This window comes from Eulemur rufifrons, chromosome 2, assembly GCF_041146395.1.
Source record: "Eulemur rufifrons isolate Redbay chromosome 2, OSU_ERuf_1, whole genome shotgun sequence".
NCBI classification, from domain to species: Eukaryota; Metazoa; Chordata; class Mammalia; order Primates; family Lemuridae; genus Eulemur; species Eulemur rufifrons.
The window spans coordinates 61,030,113-61,037,231 of record NC_090984.1 but is presented as its reverse complement, the minus strand read 5'-3'; the positions used below and the strand labels follow the sequence as shown (position 1 = coordinate 61,037,231).

General features: G+C 45.2%; 1 non-coding gene across 1 annotated transcript; it reads left to right on the top strand.

Moving 5' to 3' along the window:
• The first annotated feature begins 263 nt into the window (after nucleotides 1-263).
• Nucleotides 264-467, top strand: LOC138381197 (small Cajal body-specific RNA 16). The gene has a single exon (XR_011233109.1). It is a non-coding gene; the product is annotated as a small Cajal body-specific RNA 16 (non-coding RNA).
• Nucleotides 468-7,119: the final 6,652 nt, after the last annotated feature.

Genomic DNA, 7,119 nt, shown 5'->3' with positions numbered 1-7,119 from the left:
TAACTCTTTTCCTTGGAAACGATTCCTAATAAATCACTTTTACATGCATTTTTCTCTAAGGCAGTATTGTTTAAAGAAATGTTTGTTTCGGTGATGTAGGGGTGTGTGTGTGTGTGTGTGTGTGTGTGTGTACTGAGTTGTCATTTAATATGTGTTTCTTACTGTGGAACCAAAAAGTTTGAGAGCCGCTGTCCTATACCACGTTAAGCTGTCTATTTGTGTATAGTTCACTGAGCTGGAAAGTTTCCTGGATGCCCCAGAATAAGAACTGCAAATCAGATTCCAAATCTTATTGCTTGAGTACAGTGATTTAAAATATATCAAATAAATGCAGCCTCGTACCAGACAGTCTGACACTGACCTAAAATAAATTCCCAGGAGAAGTCTTTCTTGGGTTTTGAATTTGCAGAACAGGTGTAAGTATTCTAGCAGCAGTTTGATGATCATGTATGATACTGCAAACAAGACCCAAAAAATTGAATAAAAATATATTAGTTGTGGCTCTAAAGAATATCATCAACTTTGGTACAATTGGCTAGGCTGGTCTTTGACTTCTTTGGGCAGTCAACTCTGCCAAATCGCTTTCAAAGTCCAGGTTTCCCTTTGCCAAGGTTGCTAAATGTGGTATAAAGGTTGTGATGGTTGGCTGTTAATTGCAGACTAGCAGAAATAGAAACACCAAGTTTGTTTTGCAGCAGAACCAGAGGACGTGACTGACCATGGGTCAAGATGGTCATCCCAGAGCTCTGGCCATTGGCTTGGAGAGAGGTGGAGAGATCAGAATTGCTCTGCATTTACCCCCAAAGGCAGTGAAGTTAAAAGAACGGACGATAACACACCACATGCTCACTAACAACCAAAGAAACTAAGCAAAGGGATTAGACGAATCCCTATCTGTCAGATCTGTGGGGAGCCCTGGGTAGAACTGGCTGCCAGGATCCATGGGGGGCCACGAGCATCCACTCCACAAGTACAGTGGAGATAAAATCTGGAAGAAAATGCAAAGGAAAGGGCAGGGCACCATCTCCCCAGGGCAGCCTTGGGGTCTCTGCTGTAATGGGTTGATAATCCTATTTGTGAGTACATGATGTAACACTGGCTCAAAATTTTAAAAAGAACAAAAATACGCTGAAAATCTAATGGAATGATTAAGACAAAAGGAAGGAGATTTAAGCTCATCAAATTCAAGATGAAGATGGGTGTGAATTAAGAATTTATAAGATTTCTAGGCCGGGCGAGGTGGCTCACGCCTGTAATCCTAGCACTCTGGGAGGCCGAGGCGGGTGGATCGCTCGAGGTCAGGAGTTCGAGACCAGCCTGAGCAAGAGCGAGACCCCGTCTCTACTAAAAATAGAAAGAAATTATATGGACAACTAAAATATATATATACAAAAAATTAGCCGGGCATGGTGGCGCATGCCTGTAGTCCCAGCTACTCGGGAGGCTGAGGCAGTAGGATCGCTTAAGCCTAGGAGTTTGAGGTTGCTGTGAGCTAGACTGACGCCACGGCACTCACTCTAGCCTGGGCAACAAAGTGAGACTCTGTCTCAAAAAAAAAAAAAAAAGAAGAATTTATAAGATTTCTAACATTGTCCCAAAGGAGGGCCATACTTCCTGGTAGGCATGGACAGCTGGACACCCTGAAGTGTGCTGCTGCATGGAGAGTGGGTGCTTACCTGCACCACCAAGGGCTCTGTTAAGCAGAATACCAAGTATGGGTATCAATCCCTGGAGGGGAACTCTGTGGACCTGTTATCAATCCCAGGAGAGATCTCTAAATACCTCGCTCACTTCTGCTAAGGTTTCTATATCTGGCAGGTTTCTAGATCTGACAGGAGGTTTTGCACGAACCCAGATGCCAGTGTATGAGTTTGAGAGACAGAGCACCTGCACTACAAGTCAAGCAAAGCAACTATTACTCCTAGATAGGCAGCAAGAATCAACAGAAGTCTAGGATCCATGGTGAGCTAGGCTCACCCATGATTCAGGGAAGCTGCCCAGGGTGGATAGAGTCTTATCTGTGTGTGCCTGCCTTTGCACCACAGCTAAGAGACCCCAAAAGCACTCCACTCTGGCGTTATACTTGGAGGGTGCTTGGGTTGCTGAGCCAAGCATTGCAGGACATCCTGTTCTAGGAAGGACAGAGACAAAGCCTGGGCTGTTCAGGGCCTTTCTTCCTTACCTTACAATGTTGTATTCTTGGTACATTCTGTCTAAGAATTGCAAACAAGGGAGGGTTGGCCAAGGCTATTTGGGGACTTGTCCTTCTGCCTGGTTGAAGTATATGTTAGCTTTTGCCAACTCTCTCTCTCCTGGTTCCACATTTACTCTGCTACTTTCTGATTATTACTCCAGGTTGGAGGTATGGATCATGGACAACAGTTTTTCTTATCACGGGAAGGGCATGTTCTCCACTGAAACTTAACCCATTGGGTTTTGAGACTAAGTCAATTTCATGTGAGTTTGGGTTGTGGGAACCCGTTTTCAGAACCAAACTCCCACCGAGGTGTTGACTGTCCAAGCTTCTGGTTGATTGGTCTGAGAGTCATGCCAAGGTCAGGACTTCTGTGAGGCCCATCCTGAAACTGGCCATCAGATCTTGCATGTTCCAAGACCACACAGGAGCCCTAGGACCCTGCCAGAGATAACCCTGAGGCTGAGCTGAAAACCCTGGGGATGGGCAGCGCAAGCTGATTGCTGACTGGGAGCAGCACATGTTGAATGTTGGAGGGACTCCAGCATTCAGCTGTGAAGTAATGCTTTTACTTGGGTGGTGGGATGAGAGAAACCTTTGACTTTGTGGAGCAGAATGGGTGGAAGGGAGAAGGGGGGGTCAGTGTTACCCACAGTTTCTGGCTTGCCTACTGTTCCCGGAGATTTCGGTGAGAAAGAGTCTTTGGGCTCTGTCTCCAGGAGAAGCTCTACTCAATTCCAGCAGGGATGAGGGGCTCTCCAGCTCAGGATTCTATCTCTGCCCGACTTGCAAGGTGGGTGACTCCCATGAAGCATAGTGGGTTGGGATGTGGGGGAGATCTTCGGCTCATAGTGCACAAATATATATATATATATATATTTTTTTTTGAGACAGAGTCTCAAAACAGAGTCTCACTCTGTTGCCCGGGCTAGAGTGGCGTCATTTCACAGCAACCTCAAACTCCTGGGCTCAAACGATCCTCCTGCCTCAGTCTCCCGAGTAGCTGGGACTACAGGCATGCACCACCATGCCCGTCTAATTTTTATATATATTTTTAGTTGTCCAGCTAATTTCTTTCTATTTTTTTTGGTAGAGCTGGGATCTCGCTCTTGCTCAGGCTGGTCTCGAACTCCTAAGTTCAAACGATCTGTCCGTCTCAGCCTCCCAGAGTGCTAGGATTACAAGGCGTGAGCCACTGTGCCCAGCCAGTGCACAAGTATTAAATATTTTGAGCAAACCTTTCCCCACAGTTCTTTCACATAAACCTTATACTGTAATTGTTGCAAGGCTACTCCATTTTCCCCCACAGCAGATTCTAATTAATCAACAATATGCTGATTAAGCATCTGCAGGAGAAGCAGAGCTCAACATTGTAGGGGATTAAAGATTTATAGCATAAATTTCATCGTTACACTTAAGGAATTTACAGTCTAGCTGAGGATATAGGACATGTCAATGAAATACCTAGAAAAGAGCTGCCAAAAAAAGTGCTAAACTAAGTGTAATGTATTCGCATCTTTCCCACCCTTCCACTGCATCTCCCCCACAGGGAGGCTTTACCCTGCCTCACTTGGTAGAACTCTGGGCACACTAGGCAGACAGTACAGATCTTCCCTCCAGTGCCTCCATTCCTTGTCCCATGAAACACAGTCACGGTTGACAAATAGTTTCTCTGCACCCCTTCATCCACTCCCTTCCCTCAGGGCTCAGTGGGCTGGGGTGGGGGGAGTGCAAGGGTGGTGGGGAGGGGTGGTCTCATGTAGAGATGTGTCCAGAGCATGGATATTGCAAATGTGATCATGCTCAGATATTTCTTCAGCTGGCTTTTGTTAAAATTGAGTGAGTGTGATTAGTTAAATGGGTCAGATGTACCCTGTTAAACTGACAAGCATCTGCTGAGTCTCACACATGGAAGGAAGAGAAAAGGCCACCAAGAGACCTGGGCGTGGACTTCTTGGGGCTCCTCTGGTTGTCTAGTAGCTTTTCCATGTGCTCTCACTATGTCTTTACACCCATATCCTTATAATAAATGTTTCCCCCCACTTGTGCTAACGCTTGTGTGAGTGTAATCATTTGTGTATGATCCTAGACAGGTTCAAGAGAGTGACAAAAGTATGACGGGAACCAACTTGTGCTGTTGGTCCAGCCTTTCTCAACAGGGTGTCCAGGAAAGAATATTATTTGAGTGACTATTTTCTCAATTTTCCCAATGATGTTACGTAGCTAATACCATTCTAGAAGAAGAAGAATTATAAGTTACATAAAATAGATGATTTTGGGCATTAGGACTTAGTTTTCTCATGGAACCCAGATTGAGAAGTGCTGCTCCAGGCCCTAGTCTAAGGGTCTCGAGCAACACCTGAACTACCTCCTTTTCTTGGCCTGCTTCAGTTGCCATAACTGACCCATAATAACTTCTTTTCTTTTCTTTTCTTTTTTTTTTTTGAGACAGAGTCTCACTCTGTTGCCCAGGCTAGAGTGCCGTGGCATCAGCCTAGCTCACAGCAACCTCAAACTCCTGGGCTCAAGCAATCCTTCTGCCTCAGCCTCCTGAGTAGCTGGGACTACAGGCATGCACCACCATGCCTGGCTAATTTTTTCTATATATTTTAAGTTGTCCAGCTAATTCTTTCTATTTTTTTAGTAGAGACGGGGTCTCGCTCTTGCTCAGGCTGGTCACAAACTCCTGAGCTCAAATGATCCTCCCGCTTTGGCCTCCCAGAGTGCTAGGATTACAGGCCGTGCCTGGCTCCATAATGACTTCTTGAGTCATGAGTTTGACAGTGCAGAGTAAGAGTAACGAGTTCAAAGGGAGGACCAGAGGGCTGCAGGGGGTAGTGTATTGAGTTACAATGTTCTTAGACGTACTAAAGTCTAATGTTAACCTAGAATAGGCAGTGAACTTGGAGAGGGGAGAAGACCTCAAACTATGCCCTATCAGGGAACTCTGCGAGGCATGGTGGCTTGGAATGGCTGTACATTTGAGTAATAGGTTTCCTCTATGGTATGGAATTGGAAATCTCCTGGTCAAAAAACACACTTTAGACCTTGTCAACAGTGATCTAAGCATCAAAAGTGAAGAAGGAATGCCTAACCCACCCGATGTATAAATTTAGAGGTTTTATGATTTGGCATGGGGAGTCAAGGTGCTGAGTAAATCTGGTATTCATCAGCACTGACAGGTGGATAGAGAAGATAAGGATGTTTTGAGTTCATTAAGACAAGAATAGAAACCCACCGGGACAAAGGAGCACAGCAGCAGGCTGCTCTCCCACCTTTGTTCCCCATAACATGATACTGGGTTGGGAGGAGACTTGGGAAATATTGTAATATTGGAGCTTAAATCTTTGGGAGAGCATTGTCTCTGAGTCAGGCTTGGCCTGGACATTGCCCGATGCCCATGGTTTGGAGGTCGCCACAGGGGGATGACACATTCCTCCAAGATTCTGGTTTCTCCCCTGGCTGCACCGGGCAGGCCCAGGCTGTCAGAACAACTCCATCCTTGCTGCTCTGTCACTCTGCTCTGAATCCTGCTTGAAGCCTTCAACTTCCCCCTTTGGCTAGGGACCCTTCCTTTCTTCCCTCCCGGATCCAGGGAGGAGGAAAAATAACAATAACATTAAAACGTGCTGTGCTTCAACCATTTCTTGTAGGGCTGTCTTACACTAGCTTCTAGTGTCACCCGGGGAACTACAAAATTTATTCTCATTCTAGGTTAAGTACCTCTGCTATACGTCCTCATCTACTTCTCTTTTGAAATACTTATCAAAGGTATGATTGCTTATTTAATATTTGTCTTGCTCGGATACACCAGGAACTCCATGAGATCTGGACTGTGTCTCTCTTGCTCACTGCTATATCCTTATTGCCAAGTACAACAGAATCATCCTAGGCATTTCCAGAAGGGACTTTAAACCAGGAAATTGGTTACGCAGGTAATAGGCAGAGAAGCCAAACTGACTGGTGAAACAACCACATTTTAGTGACAGCAGGAAGCTGCTACCACTGGAAGGACACAGGAAAGGGGTGGGCATCAACTTCATTCTGATTAAATTCATTGTGAATTATGTGGAATTTAAACCATTTTTTTCTTCTAGAAGTGCCCAATATACTAGTAAAAATGTAGGCCATTTAACATTACCATGTTTGAAATCCAGCCTAGCTTTTTGAACCTCAAATCTAAAATCTGCAGGGGTAACGTTCCTCAAAATGATGAAAGAGCCATTTGTAGGGCAAAGACCAAGCCTGTCCCCGGCTGGTTGGCCCTTGGTTAGGGTTTCAGCTCACTGTGGTTGGGAAGAGCCACTGGAGGCTTCCATCCGTTAAGAACGTCGTGCCTTTTTTAATGCAGAAAAGGCTGCAATGCCACCGTTTTTCCACTAGAGGGCCACAGGGCCTCCCCTCACAGTCCAGGCGGCTGAGATTAGGTGGCTCACCTTTACCTTGGCAACGTGCTGCCTTGGGTCTTCTCTGAGGTACTTCATGTGTTGGAGCAGATCTGGGAGCAGAGGCTGCCCTGATTCCAGAAGGGAGGAATTTTGTTTTCAGTTCCCTCATTTTATCTCTCACTGATTATTTTATGTTTAATAGCAGTTAATTTGAAAAATTAAAAAATCGGGAAACCAAAAGTAGGGTTGTGTGTGCATGGTTGTGCATGCGTGCACACACAGAAATACATATGTGTGCATTTTTGCAAGTAGGGTAGCAAGAAGTTGGGATAATTCTGGTCATATTAAGTAATGCCTGAACCTGAAGCTTAAATATATTAATTCATGTTGTAGAAATTTAGAGTTGGAAAAGTGACTTTGGAAATAATTTAGCAGCCCCTTCATTTATAGCTAAGGAAACTAATGCAGCTCTTGCTGCTTGCAAGATGCCTGGCAACTTCCGAGACTCCAGGAATGCAGCAAATAAGTAGAGTTAGT